The following is a 22278-nucleotide window of genomic DNA, read 5'->3' as shown; positions in this document are numbered from 1 at the left end:
TAGTGCAAAACTGAGATTGATGGAAGAGGAAAAACAATTAAGCAAATTAATTCTGATGATGATAGCAAATCAAATTTGTAGATTGATGAGTAGTAAATTAAGAGTCTAAATATTTATTGAGTATGTTTCTGAAACACACAAAAAGAGAGAAATAATCTTTAGAAACAAAATCACATTTTAGGCTGATTTGATATGACTAATACTGGTTCTGCTTAGAAATAATCTCTAACATTATCTAATTACGGCACGATGGTGATGAAAACGACTTTGTTAAGAGACTAAGCCCACTCTTTTTCATTAGTTCAAACCCTTCCAGGACATTTTCTCTTTAGAGCTAAGTTTCCATATTTGGTCTTAACATTTTTAAAAGTGCAAGACAATTTAAGGAGCAGATCTTAGGAACAAAGGGGACACTGTCTTCCTCCGCCTCACTCTAGAGAGATATAAATAAATGCACACTTCGTGCATGCACATATACACTCACTGAGTTTCCTAATGAATATCGCCCACAAACAAGGACCGCTTGAAATTAAAAAATCCAAACCCAATATAAAAGCATTATAAACATTGACACTCATATAAAAATGTTTAAGAGAGAATGTAATAAACTGTGAGACTGAAAAAATAACTCGCTTTCTCCATTTATTTTTAATGTGAAAGACAGCAGATAGTTTGCTGATGTGCAGCAACAAAGGTGGCCAAACACATTACAGTCTTCCTCAAACATACACACTGAATTTAGAACAAAAAGTCCTGTAAAACTAAGCACTTTGAAAAACACTTATGGTATTGGAACCATGCAGAACTTGATCTTGTTCTCATTCAGTTTAATGGAAATCAATTTTGTTCATGCAAAAGATAAATAAAGAGAGGACCTGGCCTTCAGCCCCCTACAGTTAAAAGCTAAGTGTCATTTACATGCATAAGGAGCACACTCAGACACAGGAAAGGTGTCTGAGATAAATTTATTAGAAATAATACCCTAGAGATAATACTAAAGATATATTAAATTAGAGATAAATTTATGTATTTTTCTAACACAGATTCTAATACTTACTCTTTATTGAAATTTTTGTTTAACAAAACCTGAAAACTGTAAATCTTTTGGGCAAAAAAATGACAACCTTATTTCAGAACTGGGTTTAAAGCTTTCACTATGTAAAATCATGTAGTCTTCAGATAAAACACAATTCTTATCCCAAGCAGTAAAGTGGTCTTCACTTTCTCTAGTTTTTCAAATAACATAAAGCATCTAGAATGCACACTCCTGTATCATTAGGCATAAAAACATAATGATAAAATTAAAATACCTACAGCACAACCAAGAAAATAATCCTCTGAAAATCAAACCAGATTGCTAACTTCTTACTTCAATTTTGAAGTTTATAGGATTTTTTAAAACTATAACATATATTGTCATGTAGGTTTTTAAAATTTGTTTACATTTCATTGGAGGCTCCAAGAATACATGGAAATTAGGGATTTAAGCCATACATGGTAATTTTCATTATGAACTATTATGCTATATATAATCAATATAATCAAAGTTGAAGATCTCTTTCTCTAGGCTGCCTGATAAAATTGTAAAATTGTATCAGACAAATATCCTGGGTTGCTGCACAAAACCAGGATCAGTCTCACTCTCCTTGAATTCTCTTTCTGAAAGCTTGGAGTATTCTAACTCTTTAATTAGTGAAATATATTCTTTTTCATAGCTAGGACTCCAGAATGCAGCAAACTAATTTACTGTCTAGTTTTCTTTGACATGATTAACTAGTTGTCTTCTTTGCCTAAATAAGTACCTCTGTATCCTTAAGGAATTTCAGAGAGGTCATTATGTTTCATGTATAATTTTCTATCTCACCCAGATAAATGTTTCTCAAATTGCTAATCTTACATTTTTAGGTGTCTGAAATTGTTAATGTTGGTACTTATCATTGAACAATTTTATATTACCTAGGTCACTGGCATTTGTTCTCTATGTTTCCTGCTTTTTGTTTTTGCTTATCAATTTTTTTCATTCTGTTGGCTACAGCATTTATTTTTCTTTAAGCAGTGAAGCAAAATAAACACGATATTACTTAACTCTGTGTATGTGGGGAAGGAACAGGAATGTGAAGGAGGAGGGGCTGAGAGAGGGGGAAGATTTTAATTGAGGAAATGAAATGCACTGTGCAACATTCCTACTTAACACCTGCACGAAGTATATCAAAAACAGGCATATTCCATTCTTAAAGAATTGCCATTCAAAATAAAATCCCACTGATTTATCAACATTGCAAGACAGCATTCAAAATCGTTTGGTATGGTTTGGGGTTTGTGTGGGGTTTTTTTGGTGATTTTTTTTTGGGGGAGGGTTTTGCACGCAACACTAAAAAAAGTTGTGCTACCTTTCATTTCCTTTGAGGAAAAAGAGAAAGTTCAAACCTGCAGTCCAACCTTGCCTATGTTGGTAGCTCTGAAGACAATTATGTTGCATATAGTTCCTATACCAACATGAGATTCCTAAAATGCAGCATGCTTATTTTGAGTCCCCATGTTTTTCGGGGGGAAAAGGGAATCATTAAATTGACTGAAGCCAGAGTATCTTCCTCTGGCAAGGAACACCAGCTTGTTTTCACAGCACAGAAATCTTCAAACTAGAGCAGCCACATAAGCCAATCCATTGATGTGAGAGGGTAGGCTATCTTTATCCTGCCTTTTGGGCTGCATTTTTTGATCTCTGCTTAATGAGAGTGTGCAGGTCAGAAGAATTTTGTTCTTTATTCTAGTATAATAATTTCCTCTGTATTCTCTCTGTGGTATTCTTACAGATGGTTTTACATTCATGTTTTATTTGTTATGGCTTCCTTACACTGCCTTTTAAACCTTTAGCCAACTTCTCATTACCTATCTATGCTAATTAATTAAAAACTTCTTATGGTTTTGAAGCAAGCTTGAAAATGAGCTAAATATGCAATTCATCCTTAAATACAAGATAAGTTAGGGAATGAAATTAAATAAAATAGATAACTCTATAAAACAGGATTAAAAAATAACATATTTGTTCCCATTTCTAGCTAAACCAATAATGATAATAACAATAATAATGAACTACTTCAGGGTGTTTTCTTCTAGTAATTTACTTCTTGCCACTGCATCTCTAATGAAGTCCTTTATGGCAAAGACCTCTCTCTTACAGCATTTCTAGACAACTAAATGCCCAGTCCTGAATGACTTGAGCATCCATAATCCCTACTGTATCACTTCAGTTTACAAAGAAGCATCACTCGACAGAATCATTATTTCCATAATATATTACATGGAGGGATACAGGCTGCTCAAAACACCATTTGCTATCAACTTCCTTTCTGATATACCTCATCTCCTCTTTTTCTTCATCCTGCTGACACAACATCCAATGCATCAAACACACACAACCTCTTAGGGCTAACAGGCAGATGTACCTACACATGCAGCATAAGAAAGTACTTTGAGAATGACAGGCCCTCAGCACACTCATTCACCTTTTTTAAATGCTTCAAATATACCATTCAGCAAAAGAAAAAATTGATTTTCCCCAGGTTTCAACATCACAGCCACTGAGAAATATGACTGTGCTGGGTTTTACTGATAAAGCCTTCAAGTTATATAGATTTCAAGCTGGTCATCATTTTCAGATCAAGTCATAGAAAAAGTAAAACTGAGGTGACAAAAAGAGCAGGATATTCCAAGGATATATTCTGTACCAGCGAGAATATTGCATCTAGTAGACTGATGTGTTCCATCCATACTGCTAAGCCAAGCATATGGTACATTATTTATATGTGCAAATATTAAGGTATCAAAAACTGTAGCAATTGTTTCGGAAATTGCTACTTTTAGTCCAGAGTAATTCGAAAATTTTATCCTATAATACTTCTCATACCTTTAATCTCTATCCTTAGCTCTTCTCCAGTTCTCAAGACTAACATTTTCCTTGATCTATAGTGTGCTTTCCAGAAGGCAAAGAGAGGTGTATCAGAACACATCACCACCAAAAAAACCAAAGCAAAACAACAACAAAAAAACCCCAAACAAACAAACCCCAAAACCAGTTTAAAAAAAAACCCAAAAAACCCCAAAACCAAGTAAACAACTAAAAACTGAAAAATTAAATATATGAAGCTGGACTTAGGAATTAGGCATAATGTACCAATTGCTAGCACAAAACCAGCTGTAAGCATCTTTTTACTGAAAAAGATAAGTCAGCAAAAGGAACATAGCTATCCATTTCTCAGTGATTTCCTAAAGTCCTGAATATTGAATGTGTCTCAATTCCATCAACAGCATCAGTCATGGAGACTTTAAACTTGAGACTTTTTAAAAACTGTCTCTAGAAGCAGCATCCTGTGTATTTAGTAGTTCGTGTATATGAAACAAAATACTTAAAATTCTTTGAAATAAGGGTTTACAATCCTGCAGTCACACTTCATACAGAAAATTTAGCAAATGAACAGGAGTACATGCTCCTTGTGCAGGACTAAACCCAATATTAACAAATGCTACCAAACTTGTCCTTGCAACTCCAGTTTCACAAATTCTAAAGAATGAATGGGCTATCAGACTTCCTTAACCTTTTTTTTTATTTCCTTATCTTACAACAGCAATAATGTACTGAAGTCAATCTGAGCTTCCTCTTGTACTTGCTGAAGTAGAATAACACTGGCACTTTGATAGCACCCTTACAGCACTTTCCAAAGGACAAAAATGTCTTTTGGCATCTTTTATTTTCATAACATGAAGGTATGCAAGAATCATTCAAAACCACCAGATTTTCCTATAACAGCAAGGAGTTCAATTTTACATCCCTGTAAAGCAGTATCTTAGGGCCCAATATAAGTTTTACGTGACATAAACCATTTTTTTGCAAGTGTTGTACAGCAGTTGAGGGGTGTTTTGAGTATTGAGCCTGAAGGGGACATTGCTAACAGATGCAAAACATAGAAAAACAGGGATATTGGCATCTCAATGGTTATAACCTACTCTGTTATTTCGTTTTAACATGTCTTTGCTGTGTCCTTTTTCAGCAGAAATCTCTGGATGACAGAGCTGTTTTGCCTCTACGCCTATTTTAAGTGAGACTGTAATCTGGCATTTTACTAATAACAAATGAAAAATGAACTCAGGTATATATACATGTATAATTATGTATGTGAATATATAAGTGTGTGTATATATATATATCTGAAAATAGTAGCAGAAAATTATACTGCTGTTAACTCTTAAATGGTTGTTCAGAAAGAGAATACAAAGCTCACCATACTCCATTACAGTCCTGCATCCAGATTACCCAAAGGGCACTTTTCTGCATCAGCTTTAGCACTGATTTGCTCCTGAGAGAAGAGTGTAAGTGAAGTCATAAACTGGCCTCCAACCATGTTCTGGTTTGCTCTCAAGGGAAACAGGCATCAGAATTGCCAAAATTACTAAATAAGAGTGGAAGGCAAACGGATTATACACCTTGAAGAATTGCAGCTGCCACTGTCAGGGATCTGGGGGTCAGCATGTGGCACCACACTGTTTTTTGTGCTGTTCTGAAACAGGATACCTCAGGATACATGCCCTCCCTTGCTTCAGGACACATGCCCTTGCTTACTTCTAAGGAGCTGTCTGATGTAAAAAGAGCTTTGACCAGGATTGCCAGTACTGGGAAAATTTTAACAGTTTACTGTATAGCTATTTCCCTTACTTATATATTCTGTTTCTTAGAAAGATACAAAAGCTTTTATGAGAGAAAGAAAAAAAATTTCTTATTGTATTTTAATTATTTATTATGATTATAATTTATATTTTATTATTATAATTTATATTATTATATTCTTATTATACTTTTATTATATTAATTATTCAAATTATTTAAAAATTCACAGCACTGTAATATATCACTCACTCAAGTGCTACTAAAACCATGATAGAAAACTGCCATAAGCTGTCCTTGAAATGCTTGTAAAAAATGCTTACATTTCACTTAATCTTTGCACTAATATGCACAATAATTTTCATGTTATTCTAGATGTTATTTATATAATAATTCATGCAAAACAGGTAACATAAAAGATCATGATAGCTCTTAAACCAAAAATTATTAAATGTATTGATAGAAATTTACAAGCCTTTGTTTTGTTACAGTGCATTTCTCTCCCCTCAGTTAAGCCTCCACATTGCAAAGCAGCCCATGATAAAAGGTTATTGAGTACCACTGTATTATGCCATTAGTACCCATTGCTTTGGATCAATGGCAGAGAAATTCCCCACTGTGTTTACAAGCTGCAGCATTCAAAAAAAGACCCAAATAAATCAGATATTTTACACTAACAATATCCTACAGAGAAACCATTTTAACTTCCTCGCTGACACACTTTACTTTCCAGCTCATAAATATAACACAGTGCACTTACAGCGCTGGGTAAGCCATCAGCAGAGGCACACGCAGTTGCTCTGAGCCACTTGGGGATGTCATGAGTACATGGGAACAAGCAAAGCAGTCAAGTAATACTTGACTGCATTACTTGATCACATGCTTTGCCATTACTTTTATGGCTTAGAAACTCTCAAAAATACTTGCTGATCTACAGAGAAGAACAGAAGCAGTAGTTGCCCAAGCACTATATTGTTAAATATCAATTAAAAAGTAGAATCATAAAATATGGTGAATTGGAAGGGACCCGTGAGGATAAGAACAATAAATACTGATTTCCCCTAATATCACTAGCAAATTTCTAAGAAAGCTTATGCTCAAAGAGCATTGCTACCAAATATGTAGTGATTTACTAATTGTTCATACCTTTTAAACATCTGAGGCATTTAAAATACATAATGGGTTGGTAATTCCTTCATCAAACCCAAAACTCAGCAGCTAGATCTGTTCTGTATGCTGTCTACTCTGGCAAAATTCTGGGGAGGGAAACCAATAGAAAGAAAGAAAAAGGATATACCAGAAAGAAATGAAACAGCATAGAAAGATCAGGCTGACAGCTTGTCTATCATGTTTTGATTTTTTTTCTGGTCACAGTCTACATCTAGACCCATTCTATGAACTCCCCTGTTTCTTCTGGCTGACATTTGGTACAAATATTACTGTTATGTCTGCATCTCATTTCTTTGAAAACTGGCATCTTGGGCATCAATCAGTGATGAACGGATGCTGAGTTGCGTAACAAGTGACAACGTCGTCTCCCAAGATATCCACAACTCTTGTTTTGTGAATAAGTTTTGACATGTCAGGCACAAACCTGATTCTTACAAATGTGTTAGAGTAACAAACCAGCCTTACAAATAACAGAGAGGGGCTTTTGTTCTCCTGAAGCATTTGTTTTCCTTTGTAGAAGAAGTATTTCTATGTTAATTAGCTTTTTCTTTTGTCCTGTGTTATTTTGTGATTCATCTTTCATAACTTTTTCTATTTTTTTTTAGAGAAACATCTGCCACCAGCCTTGCAGTAAATCCTTGGTACACAGATATTATTCTTCATTAAAGAAAACAAAACACCACAAAACTCTCCAAAGATGAGGATACTCTTTTCCCTGGTGGGATACTCAGACACATAATGTTCTCCTTCTGTCTCCAGTCATCTCTGCTGGCAAGTGTCAATTACAGACATAGGTTTTAGGGAACAGAAGGATAAAAAACAATTTACAAATACTTTTCTCTGGAAGTAGACAGGTGTAATGACTGAGACTGTTTGCTGTAATTGAATTTCATGCTGTCATCTATTCAGTCACAAATAGATGTCAGCTTCAAGGATGCTACACATGGGGAAAAAAAATAACAACAAAACCCCCTTAATACATTCTTACTGGTACCATGTAGCTAAGTTTGCTGCTCTAATTTGACTTCAGCAAAATGAATTTTTACTTTTAGAGAAGTGTATGAGGTGATTTACAATAGTGGCTTTGGAAGCCTACGGAGTATTTAGATTATGTTTATTTAGTGTAAGATGTCCAAAACACATCTGAGTGAATTCCAGCCCTATAACAAATTTTTTTTCAGACACAGTCAACCAAAATCTGGAAACAAAGTGCTATGCCAAAAAAATTTAAAACAGTGGATCAAATATTAACAGAAAAGCATATAAATATTCTATAAAGATGTCAGCACAAAACAATAATGATGTGGCAGAGGTTTGATCAAACTGATGCTTCCAAAGATACAATTGTTCTGTGGGGAAAAAAATATTACTCTACTAACATTCCTCAAATGTGTAACAACTTCTGTTACAGCCTTCCAAATTCCTGTAAAATGCATCATAATGGCACTGCTAACAATAGGCATATTTCTGAAAGCAGCATGGGTAGTATTCACAGGGAATACAGGAAGAACTCCATGCAAAAAGTTTTTCTCTCATGTTATGAGCTGTTTTTCTCCCAGAGAGCAATAACTCTCTAGAATTTAAGAAGATGGATAAATATCCATCTGGGAATCTCTGCTACAGTGATAAATATCAGAAGCAGTAAGGCTGAAGTTATTGACTATGCAGAGGAGGGAAAGTCATGTCCACGAGGAGAAGGTCAAGCACAGCAGAGAGCCCATGGTCCCCCAGGTCAGCACTTGTGGAAGCAGTTTCACTGGCCAGAGCAAGGTCACTCCTGTGGAGAACTGCCACTGACATAAACACAATATTCAAAATTTCTCCTGATGTACAAAAATTCACCTACATTCTTTCAGCTGAGAAAAAATCTATTTGATACAGCATTGATTGTCCCAAATGAAGTAACTTTGGAAGATCCCTTATCTTCATGGGAATGTAAAGTAAAGCTATTTAACTTGATTGATTTGACTATACAAAAATTAACATCTCACTATTCAACAGCAAAAAATACTCACTATTCAACAGCAAAAAATACTTTAGACATAATGCATATATTTACTTAAAGCTAACAAATGTTGTATGGAAATCTCTTTGATATTTTTATTTTCTTTTTTTACACCAAAAATATTAAAACTTGTAATACACTTCCAGGGCTTATGCAACTACATATGATAAAAAGCATAATTTTAAAAACATGTATTCCTACCACCTATTACACAAAGAGTAAACTCTGTATATATTTTCAAAAATATCTTAAATATTCTTCCCTTTACTGCTTGAAGTAACTTTGGATTTGGGGGAATTTTTTTTTTCTTTTTTTGCTATTTGAGAACATGCTATGGTTTAATGCTTCTCCAGGTTCTGCTCACCAGAAAATTTTGCTCAAAGACTTGTCTGACACAGAAATGTATTAAGCTGGAAACAGATCAATCACTTAATGAAAGAATTTACTACAGTTTTTTTTGGTTTTTTTTTTTTTTGTGCATGTTACAGGTTTTCTAGTGGCTTCACTTCCCTGAATACTATGAGACTCTAAAGGAAAGCAAAGTTCTGTATCCAAAGGTTACCTTCTAGGAGATTTAGATTACGAAAATGTCAATTGCACAAATTATAAACCTATTTAGCCTTCTGATTAGCTCCACTTTTAGCATATCATTTAGGGTTCAATTCTGACCTCTTATCAATTAAATCTTAGTTTCGCTGCATTGATTTTATCTAAGTTATCCTTGCTTTATACCAATGGAAACAAGATCAGAATCGGGTCCTAAGGGTAAAGTAATTAAAAATACAATTACCACAACTGATTATGCAACATAGCTACATCATTAATTGGATACAATTTTTAATATATTTTTTTAAGAAAAAAAATTACAATAGCTTTGCCAATTTCACTGAGATGGGTTCTATTTAATTTTTTTTATATATATTAGAAGTAATTGTAGATGAGATATAGTCAATCTAACTTAGGCACCTGGGGTGCACCTCCCTTTTAGGCAAGTCCAGCACACATAAATCAAGTGCTTAAGTTCACCCAAACAAGTTTGCTCCCTGTGACAGAGAGGTAAGTGCACTGGAATCATCCAAAAAGAGAACCTGCTTGTTTAAACTGAGACCCTTAAGTTCTAAAACATCACTTGAAGATCTTTGAAAAATCTTTCTCCACTGACTACAGTGTATTTAGGCACTAATTTTAGAACAATCAGATAGCCTAGTAAAGCAAATAAAGCTGACACATAACATTTATGTATTTTTTAGGTAAGGTAGACCCCATCTTTCTCACACACTATCTACAATTTCTTCCTTCCTTCTAAATTTTCCTTTGCATTTAAGGAGGTATTCCGTTAGCCTTAAAGCTCTTGAAGATAATTAGCCAGGAGTTTGCTCTGACTTACCTCTCATGCAAATCTTGCAGGATCCAGGTTTCTACACACAATAGTATAAGTCTAATTCCTGGTGACTCCAGAGGTATTTTAGCAAATTGCTATTTAAATATGTGACTACTTATATAACCTCAGCTTCACAACTGCAGAGAATCAAATTAATGATGACAATATTGCTATGTAGTATTGAAGTCTGAACTAATGTTTTATAAGGGAAAAAAATCCACTAAACAACACAACCAGAACAGCTTCTGGGTTGGGTTCTATTTCAATTTTTAATGGTGTGAATAAGTAGTGATTGCGTTGACTCCTTTCATCCTGCATGTTGAACTTCAATCAATATCCAGGATGAAGGAGATGAAAATGGAGCTCTTTGCAGTAACACAAAACCATGCAATAATACATCAGAAAGGCTAAACTTAAAACAAAAACATAAAAGAAAAACAAATAAAACCCCTAAACCAAACAAAGCTGGTTCTGTTTTATATATTTACTTAATATATTGGAAAAATCAGCAAAATTGCGTAAGTATTTTGAATAGTTTTTTACGGTTCTATTTATCTTAAATAACGAAATTTAGATATAATTCTCCCTCCCCTCACTCATAGTTAGGGTATTGGGAGAGAGTAGGGTTAGTCTTTCTTTCAGAGAGCATCCAACATAAGTCATTCTGCTAAATGAAAGTATGAAAAACGGTGTCTACCTAACAAGTCCTTCCAGATTGTAAAGTAGACAGAAAAAAGACCATAAAACTGGAATGTCACAAAAGCAATTAAACTTGAGTCTTAACCACAGCACAATCCCATGTTTTAATGAAAATTACTGTTTTCCTACACAGGCAGTGCAGATCGTTTTTCAATTACTATTTTCCTATGAGAGCCTCCAGGTCTTCAGTAGAGATTACTGCTACCTATATGTATTTATAGCACAAAAGCTGCCACCAACAGCAAGAGACACAAATTTAGTGATTCCAAGGCCCCTTTATTAACAGAGCAACTGAACTGACATGAGTGAGCACAGTGTACAATATGGGTCACATTTAGATCAGTCAAACAATACAGCATAACTTAGTTCTGTTAGACCAACAGTGTATTAAATAACAGAATGGGCAAGGTTGCACAATATGTAAACAGAAACAGAAATATGACTACGTCCTCTGAACAACAGTCTAATATCTTATTCATTTGAAAAAGCTCCAGTGTAATTATTTACACTCATGAATGCATTATAATACACATATTTAGACAGCTATACATCAGAATCATAAACATTTATAGCTGGTTTCCTCAATGAATGTGGTCTCAGCACCACTTACTGTATGAAATGAAAAAAATAAATTATTGGTACTGGAATTTCCCACGACAATAAATATACTGAATGTTCCTTACTCTCCCTTATATGTGCAAGTGAAAACCCATACTTAAAAAATAGCTGTGCTAAACCACTTAGAAACAAACTCCTCTTATAATAATTCAATGATAAAAGTAGTCAATCTACTCATTACCTAGCTATGAATTTTTGAAGATCTTTATGTGAGCACTGCTAGAAAATGGGAAATAGTAGACATTACTTAATTTACAGATTATTTAACTAATCAAAGCTGTACTGCACACATGCTCAGGCATAATAAAAACAGCAAAAAAACCCCTCCCTTCTTCTGTCTAGCCAAGAGTGGTTGAATTAGTTATTAAATAAAGCTGGCAATGATATGCCCAAGTTTTATTTTAAATCTCTACTTTTTTTTCTTTTCTCAACCTTGTCATTTATCTAATCCAAACTAAAGGTTTATGAAATATACATATAAAGTCATATAATATAGACACTCATGGGACTTTTTTTAATAGCATCTGTATCCACAGGAACCAATAAGATCTTCATGCATGCAGTATGTGCGCAGATTAAATAGAATCACTATCTTCAGAAGGACACAACTGCAAACTATTTTAAAAGTAGAACAACAACTGACTTATCTTTATTAAAAGAACTACTACATATATTACAGTCCTTAAGGTAATGTACGATTCACCATTAAATATAATTCTTCTTATTTGGACTCAAATTTCACACCTCAGTGTGTAACACCTTTATGGACTGATCACATCTTATTTTTCACCAGACATATTAAAATAAAAGTCCAACATCAATAAGGTCCTTTGAGTTAGTGGAGAAGGAGATCCTGCTGGTCTTTTAGATCTCAGGTAAGCAGGTCTTAGGTGTGCCTTTAAACTAGATTGTTTCTACAGGTGTTTCCTAAGATGGAACCTACATAACTTAGGTCAGACTGTTTTCTCAATCTACATCTCTTGTAAGGTTTGGGGTTTTTTGTAATTTAATTATCATTATTAAATTTTAAATCATTCATCTAATATTTGTTTTCTCTGATAGGAATACAGAGATGCTAATTTCTGGAATTTGTCTCAATTTATTATCCACAGCTGGGAGCTACCCTTCCTAATTTAAATCTCTGAGTCTATTTAGTAAATGCCTAAAAACTTTCCCAAGAAGAAATCAAATCAAGGAAAGGGGCTGCCCTAAAAGGCCTACAGAGAAGCATCCTCTCTGGTACAGCTCAGGCACCCAGCTAGGGAGGCTGGACTCCCCTCTGAGGGATGGTGGAAACATCTGCCACTCTTCAAGAGGTAAATGAGGCATATCCTGTAAGGAGTCTGGCTTACTCAGAGTTTAAAATTTGTGTCGATATGCAGCCCACAGCCAAGTTTGGCAGACGGAGTCTACCACCTACCCACCTTTCTTCTGCAGTCATTAACTTTTCACAAGAGTGCCTAGAAACCACTCTCAATCCCTAGATACAAACAGACTTTTGAGTTTTGGCAAGTAATTTCCATGAGATTGTATTCTATGAAACACGTTAAAAAATACGTAAAAATACATGAGAAATAAGAATTGTGACAAACACAGATTTGTGAGGTTTAACATGTGAACAGCTGGCCTAGGGCACAACAGCCACATGCATGTGTCTTAAGTAACTCAGCATGGCCTAAAGCTACAGGATCACCCCAAATTCTGTTTGAACTCTACTGTACAGCCGATCACCTAGATTACAGATTCTAGTGTTAATTACGTGCTTCTCCCCGTTTCAACTCTGTGGTAAATAGCTTGCCATCATCAATTTGTTTTTAAAATACTTAGAATGTACTTTTGTACTTGCATTTTGTTAATACATATATTTAATATCAAGGTAGGTCTCAAACCACCCCACTCCTCCCCGATGCCCTCCAAAAAAATCAAAGTAGGAAACATATTCCAAATCTGCAACACTTTTGAAGAAGATGGATTAGATTATTGTGAAATTATCCCATTTGAGCCTTTCCTTTAGTTTTCATACTAGTTCATAGCTCAGGGCATGTAGTTCAAGGAGGAAGAAGGGAATATGGTCCCAAGAAGGGAAAGGTTGTGGCTTTTTTTATCAGTACATTCTTTCTGGAAAATCAGATGCCTGCATCTCTTTCAATAAATTTAACATGAAGAGAACAAAATCTGGAAACCTTTTGGTCAAGTGCAGACTAACAGCAGGTGAGGTGCCATGACTGGTCTCAAGTACTGGCTCGGAAGTTCCAGAAGGTCAGGGATGCAAGCAGCTGGCTAGAGTTTAAAGGAAGCTTAACAGTTGTGAGAAAAGCCATTTTAATGACTTATCAGAGGCTTACAGAAGGTTAAGCTTCTGAATAGATACAAACAATGACAATAAAAACGTTAGACAAAAGAAATTCTCCTTACCTATAGAATATCAATGTTTATCAGAGGAGCTTTATCTTGTTCTTAACAAGTTGAATCATGCAAAAACAAGATCAATAAGGGAGGATGCCTTTAAAGTTCCACTGTTGCATAATGAAAATTACTTTGAAGAGCTGGCTGTGTGCTCATGGAGAGTTAGCAAACTGTCCCTGCAGGCGCTGGTGACATTAGGCAGCTCAAAATACAGTATTTCACTTGAAGCACATCTGACTCATTCTATTGGCATAAACATCACATGTTTAGAATTAACTGCTTTTACAACCAGCTTTATAAATATAGCTTGCTTCCCTTTCCAACAGCTGTCTTCTCCTTTCTTTTGTTGCAAATATTTTTGCTTGTTACTTTTGCCTCTGACAGTTTGACAGTTATTACCTTAAGACATTGCAGGTGTTCTTTAGTTCTTTCCAAAGAATCATCTAGGTACCCAAAGCCTTGAGCACATTAACTGGTGACTAATTTTTAATGGTACACCTAAAAGAATAAAGCTCAAAGGCAGAAATTACAAAAAAAGAAAATATATAAAAGGATGACAGGAGTACTTTACGTTTTTTAAAAATCCAGTGGTATTATTTTTACGGCGAAACAAAGAATCTAACCACTAGCACTTTATAATGTGGCACTGTAACACTCAGGTTATAACAAATGGAACACCCTACACTCTTAATTAGGCTATTGATCAACAGAGTGAAAGGTGGATCGACACTATTGCCATTTTGTCAAGGTACAGATTTCCAGATTGTCACCAGTTATCCAGATAGTGGCACTTTCGCTGGAATGCTGGTTCTGCTTAAACAGCACCCTTTGCCCCAGTCATTCTGAGACTGAAAGTAAATCTCCCTTATTTCCTTAGTTTCCACAGCAAAGTCCCATTTCCAGGAATCAGGATGTAGACAGTCAATCCAGGAATGTCCACTAGCCTGCATTAGCTTTTCCTGGACACAGGAAAAGCCACAGGCTTCTCCGTATCAAAGCTCGTATGGGCAAAACTGTTTCTCCTCCCAAAATAAAGCAGACAAGAGAAGAAAGATCAACCTTCCTTCTAGATATTTGTTATCCTATTATTTCCTTATAAATGTAAGAGACTGATTTGAACATTTTTTTTTCCTCTATAGAATTTGTATCTTCATTCCACATTCTCATTTTGTTTGTATTGAAATGTAAAGCCAAAGTCCTTCCAGTTCTTGACTCAACTATGATTTCTGTTGTTTCGTGTGTTTAAATGCACTCAAAGTTTTCAAATGAAGTTGTGATGTTTAACTAATGAAATGGTAGAGCCTAATGATGACTTTAAGTGTCTCTACTGTAGAAGAACCAAAGAGAAAGGAAAAGACAAGCTTCTTAAATATAACAAAACAGAGATATTGTAAGGAAGGCTATATCCAGTCATCAAAAGCATGATAAGAGAGGTGACCCAAATTTACATATAGTTTAGAGCAACCTCAAGAAGTTATACTTCTAGGTCTCCTCTAATATTACTACAGGAAACCGTCAATTAACTGCAATTTAACTGTAACTTACATAACTTAAACTTTTACTTAAAAAAGAAAATCTCACTACAGCAGACTGTGATGTTTGCTGTGGTGTTTGCCCATGGCAGATGAAGAGGAGGATTAAAACTTACATATGTAAATCAGGGATGTACCAGCATTGAGTGGTTTAAGAGACAATTATGTTTGAACAGAGATTATCAAAATTGGGCTCTTTTGTACATCCTACAATTATCTTCCATCCTTTTAATTGAAAATGGTAGATTCTCTTCAAACTAATAAACAGGATCTAGTACCACTTTCCATTCCTCTTTGTTTTGGAACAATGTTCTAAATCTAGTCAGTAGAAAGCATCGGTACCACTAGCCTGCATCCCCCAAAGGACTGGAAGGGATGTGATGCAGTGTGTATCATTTGAAAAAGAGGCCCCAAGAGTAAAATGCTACTAAGGGCTGGAAAAACAAATTATGTCTTTGCATCATTGGAATAATCCAGCCTTGTGCTAGATCACAGATACATTAAAAAAAAAACCCAAACAAAAAAACCCCCCAAAAAATCCCAAACAAACATACAAACAAAAGATCCTGAAAATTATGTGAGCAGAATAAACAAGCAATCTTGATGAAATTAATTTTTGTCTTCTTTCTTCTTCTTCTGTTATGGTAGTCAGAGTTTTCTTCTGAATAAAATTAATGTGTCCTTTTACAAATTCTCCAAAGATTTTCTTTTTTAAGGTAGTTATTTTGAAATTGTAGTCTTAAAAATGGTTTATTTCATGCACTTTATAAAACTACCTCTTAGACATATACTTTTATGGACTAACTTAGTGCTTCCATCTTTCTTTTTAACTTTCTAAGTGTATTTTACTACTTGCAGTTTTTTACAGCTTCAAGGTAAACAACAACCTCACCTATGTACATCAGGATACTGCTCTTTTAACTCAAACTGTGCACAATGAAGGCTGCACTATGGTTTTTCAGTCAAGATGTATCACCTGGCACTTTTTTTGTTTGGTTGGTTTATGCATTTTTTGGTCTACCTGACTCATTGGATGATCGACTGTGAACAGAAGCTAATATACCTTCTTTGTTCTCACTGCTCACCAGTTAAGTCTGATCACCAGAAACAATCAATACTACAAATGACTTGTGCATTAATGACATAAAATAAACAAAAAAGGTGTTAAACTGATGACCCTCTAATTATCACATCTTTATTGAGGCATTGTCTGCTTATTTATAAATGTTGTTGGACTTTTATATTGCCAGGACATTGATTTTTGCCAATTAATGAATCTCAGTATCCTGAAAGAACACCGTTCTTTCTTGTGCTAGATACAGATTTCTGATTACACAGGGATGTTCTTGGGAAAACACTGCAATTTTTCAATTTAATGGTCTTTTATTTGTGAGAAACAGCAAACTGAATTCGCTGGGATAATTATCATGCCCAAACTTACCAATAATAAATGTCATAAAACAAACAAACAAAAGCCACCAAAGTGATGGTGATAATAAAATAAATCACTACATTATGTTTCCCTGACAAAAAAAAAAAAAAACAACCCACCAAAAACAATAAAACAAAAAAAAAAAGGTAGTATGCCCATGCAAAGCAATCCTCAATTTTGCAAGACAGGTTTTATAGCAACCAGGTGCTACCATGGCAAGTATTTATTTATTTTTAATAGGCTGTCTCATTTCACTTAAAACATCTATTGTTTATTAGCATTTACTAAAACATCAGGGAAATACCACTTTTAAAGCATGTTGATTAAAAAGTACAAAAAACAAGGAATTTCATTACCAACAGAGATACAGTTGCCTTAGGTGTTAGAAATTTTCATCTAAAATGAATTTGGGGAACTAAAGTACCTTAAGCATCAGCATCTGGCTCAGTGACTGGAAGGTGTCTGAATGCCTCATGGTTTAATAATGATCTCAGACCAGAAAACCCAGGTTCACCATCATGAATCTTTAGGCACTAGTGGCACACCAGAGTTTAAAACAAAATCTCCAAGACTCAGAGCAAAGTCACCTTCTGATTTAACATCCCTATGTCTTGCTCTTGGATTCATAAGAGTCTTAAAAAAAAAATAAAACCTGACTTTATCACTAAAATACAGTCTTCTGGGTCGGTGCTAAACTTGATAAGGATTAAAATTAGGCCTGCATCCTTATCTAGAAAGTGTATGTGACTGAACTTCCACAGATATATTGTCCCAGAGGAGTCTGGAAAAACAGGTTTTTTTATCAAAATATGATCTACTTTACAAATACAATCTCAGTTGGCCAAAGCTTGCCCCAAAGGTCAGCAAAGCCAGCACAAGGGATAAAACACAGCATGACAAAAGACTAAACAACAGCCTAGCAAAAAGATGTTCCAACAAATTAACAGTGTTTACTACCTCATTATTTTTAAAAATTTTCTTCCTCCGTTATTCTTAATTGTGGAAATGGTGGAATCTCTTTCTAAAGCAAGGTGAGAAGAGAATTCAGGGCACTCAGTTCACAGTGCAATTCCTGCTTTAAAAGCTGCATCTGTTCAAGTTCAAACATCAATCTAGTGATCTATGCTAACAAATGCAGGAAAACAAAATCATGAGCTCACTGTATCTCTCTTTCAAATAGGGTTTCCCTGTGTATATCTAGGACATGGCCAGCTCAATGAGAAAATGCTCCTGCCACTCAGAGGAAGTTTTCTTAGAAATGCTATTCAAACATTTTCCTCTTGTACAACTTTAGAATGATTATACAATGCTGAATATTAAACACTCATCTTTTACTTATTAATTACAGCCATGTATTCTTGTTCTTTCTTTTAATAGGTTAAAGGCAATTTATAGAAAAGTCACTATGAATCTTGCATTGCAAAGAAAATTTAGGACATGTTTTTGCAACTACTAGTACTGTCTGAGAGATATATTCTGGAAAAGAACTGACAGTGAGGAGCTCGAGTATCTCAGGAATGACTGAATGCCTGGGAGAGATGCCCTGATACTTCTGTATCACAGAGCTGTATGAAATACCTTCCTTTAACTACAGTCATTACAACCCTTTTTATTCACCAAAAATGAATTTTGCTTTTAAGATATGGCCATCTGAGAAGAGGCTTTCAGAGGCAGAAGAAAATGTGGGTGCCATAATTTTATTTTAAGAATGATGGCTTAAGGGGGGTTTTTTTGTGCTCTTCTAGATTTTCTTTAATTTTTAAAATATTGACATTTCCATGAGGATGTAAGTTTAGGTTTTTAGCTGAAACAAATAAGTAGAGTTCCACAGAATGTAATAATTTAATTTCTATTTATGTATTACATAAGTAAATTGTTTTGGCTTTGTGCATAGTGAACAATATTAAACTCACTGTTATTCAACCTAACAATTCTGACCAAATTTAAGTCCATGCGTTCTGATATTACACATAAGATTTTTCTTCATTACAACGGGATTTTTTTATTTGGTTGGTTTGGGTTTTGGTTCTTTCTTTGTGCATATTTCTCATAGAGTAATATAGCTTATACCTGTCTAGAAGTAACTTAGTGTTTGGTTCATAAGACACATACCTGTTGCACATGTAGACATTGAAATATTAGGGTATTCATTGAAAGGAAAATTCCGCACTAATGTAAGTCACATGGTTTATAATACTAAGATTAAAATGAGCACTATATAATATAATTATACAACAATTATCTATTCTAAAACATAGTATTGTCTCAGTATAATATAAATTGTAATGTATAACACAAATATATAATGAATAATAAATCCTCAGAATACAGAAATGAATAATCTAGTTATGAATACTTTGAAAAAATCTATTAATAATTAGATCTAATTAGGTAGTGCTTCATTTACTTATTTATTTGGTTTTAGCCCTCTCACTAAAATAATACCAAATGCTAAAACAACCAAAAGCACCAGTAAGATTCAATATTTTGTAGTATCTGAATTCAGCAAAGTTCTCATTGTAAAAATAAGTTTCCCTGGTAATTATTTATATTCTTTTAATATTAGAAAAAATTCTAATATTAAAACTTTCTTTTTAAAATCCTACAACAATCAAAAATTAATAGCATAATTATTCTTTTAAAAAGCACAAATATATTTTTTCTGGGTTTTACTGTGTGTTTTGCAACCTTAAGTCTGGTTAAATGTGTATTTCATCACTCTTTAAGAGAAGTGATATTTTAAATACTCTGGAACACAAACTTTTCGAAGTCCCAAAATTTGCAGACTCTCGCTAACTTCTGACTTAATGCAAATTCCCACTAACTTTTGACTTAATTTCCTAATCTAAAGTTCAAAAGCTATGCAATGTTTTTTTCTGTCATGTCTAATAAAAAAAAGTCCATGTCAGAGAGTTAGGAAAGAAGACATGGGAAATGTGTGTCGAACCAACAGATAAAGATTTTCATTTAAAATGGTGGAAAGAAATTTGAGGAATCTGTATTGTTATCTAGACAGAACCATCGTAAATTGGCATAGTAAATGAGCATGTCTTAATTACTCAGGAAGTTCCTGAAATTAGAATCATAAAGCTGTCCTTCAGAGTAAGGACTTTTGTCTATTCCACCATGCAGACCGTTGGAAAGACGTAAACAGGACATTAGCATTTCACCTTGTCCTTGGCATAGCATGCCATTGTTACTTAGAGTAAAAAGCTTTTTTGCTCAGAGAATGCACTTTTATGTGTGGATCTAATGACTAATATAGCCAGCCTGAAGTCTGATGGTCTGATGGGAGCCTTTTAATGCTATTCCAAAAGAAAAACATAGGAGTAAAAAAAAAAAAACAAAAAAAAAAAACACCAAACCAAAAATCCCCCAAAAAACCTACAAACCAACCGTGATAATGACACTGTCTTTCAGCTAGTTTGGTAGCAGAGTTTATATGGCTCTGCAGATGAGAGATAATTTTAAGTATACTTCAAAAATAAGGCAAAAAGTACAGTGATTCCATGGAATTAATAAGACATATTCATAGCAGAAAAGTAACTGAATTATGTCTATTTTTCCCTGCCTTATACATAACTCACTGCCATCCTCTTCCTTCATCAAAAATACCTGCATGAAACAAGATATGGTACCTCTATTTCTGTCTTGGTTAGCAAGCCTCAGTACTGCAGAAAAACCATAAAGTTGATTTGTGACATCACAAATAATGTACTGTGTAACAGTTCTTATCAGATTTTGAAGTAGTCTTTGAACCATAAATCAGAAAAAGATGGGTCATCAGCAAAAAAAAAATCTTAAAAACATCTGGAAAAATATAAAAATGGAGCATCAAATGGGATGAAAAATTATTTAAAGCTAGTTTCAGTAAAGGCCTGTTTTCCCAAACTGTGTACCACACATATGCAATGTGAATGCACATTCCATTCCTCTGAATATTTATAATGCACTGGCAGAATTCTCTTTTCTTATTCCACCATTAATAATCAATAATGCTAGTAGTATATCCAGACAGCAGTAATACCAATAGGGCATGGTAATGGCAATAGTGAAGGAATAAATCTTTTAATATTACAGCAATGATTGTTTCCAGTGTCTCCTAAAGTGTGCTTAATATTATATAAAAATATAAAGAGAATGGCAACATATGTGAAAAATTTAAAACTTTCCATTATCCCATATTTGCCAGAATTCATCAAGATGAATGTTTATGAGAACCTCCATAACACTCAATAAGGCACAAGTCCAAAAAGGTGCATTCAAAATGTGTACTGTTCAAAGATGGGCAATTATACCAGATCAAAAATTAATTTAATTTTAAAAAATTAAAAAGGCAATATAATAATCAATAATAGTTATTTCCTTGCCAGAATTTCAACTCAGTTATTTTGCTGCAACTGTGGCTCAAATAAATATGCCTATATAAATAAGTCATAAAATCCCACACATTCCACCCTTTCTCTTTTCACTTAGCACAAAAGATGAGTATTTTATTTCAAAAGTTTGGTATTCTTTGTCCGCAAAATACTAAGGGAAAAAAAAACACAAAATCCATCAGTCTGAAAAAGTTTAGCCAAAAATTAATCACTTGGTTCTATCTGTAACTAGATTTAGGCTAGGATTATCACCAAAGCAAATACATTTAAGGAAGCTTTGACTTCATACAACCAGTTTTACTAGGCGATGTTTGGCGTTGATCCTGCAGCAACAAATAAACTTTTGCCATTTGAGGAGTATACGTGCCCATAGTCATACCTAATTTTAAACACAGCATAGAGATACAGAAAGAAAAGTTTTCTTCTTAGCACCAAGAACACAGAAAAGCAACAACAACAAATTACCATAATTTATTTAAAGATAAATATTAAAAATAGAGGGCAATTTTCATAAACCCTATCTAGTTACACTTGACAATGAGTCAAGTGTATGTAAAATTACATAAAACCATGTAAATCTGAAGTAAAAGGGATAGTGTTTGTTAGCTAATGAGCTTTACTTTTTAATCTGCGGAGCTGTTGAAAGGAGAGGCATTTCAGAGCAAAGAAAAGTCCACCATATGGTGCAAGGAAAGACGCATAATAATTAACCCTTAACAAGGGAAGCGCTGCATGCAATCAGCTTATGAATTCTCTCCACATTAGCTAGGTTTCAAATGGTGACATAGTTTTAAACAAAGAGAAATCTGGAGTCTCCCCAGCAGCCCTCCTCAGGAGTGCTGTGGCTCAGATATCTCTCTCTGTGCATCAACAGCTTGCTCTCTCCTTCCAGGCTGGGGCGAAAGATTTTGCTTTTTACACCAGCAAAAACTTCTGTGTAAATATTTTGTTTTGATTCTGTAGCATAGATGGGTGCAAAAGAGGAGTAAAATGCAGA

General features: G+C 34.4%; 1 protein-coding gene across 5 annotated transcripts in view; it reads right to left on the bottom strand.

Moving 5' to 3' along the window:
* Positions 1-22278, bottom strand: part of EPHA7 (EPH receptor A7) — a 167345-nt gene that overhangs the window by 46577 nt on the left and 98490 nt on the right. The gene's annotated exons all lie outside the window — the stretch shown is intronic.

This window comes from Catharus ustulatus, chromosome 3, assembly GCF_009819885.2.
Source record: "Catharus ustulatus isolate bCatUst1 chromosome 3, bCatUst1.pri.v2, whole genome shotgun sequence".
Taxonomy (NCBI): domain Eukaryota; kingdom Metazoa; phylum Chordata; class Aves; order Passeriformes; family Turdidae; genus Catharus; species Catharus ustulatus.
Note: the sequence above shows the minus strand (reverse complement) of the source record. Positions and strands in the feature narration are given on the sequence as shown.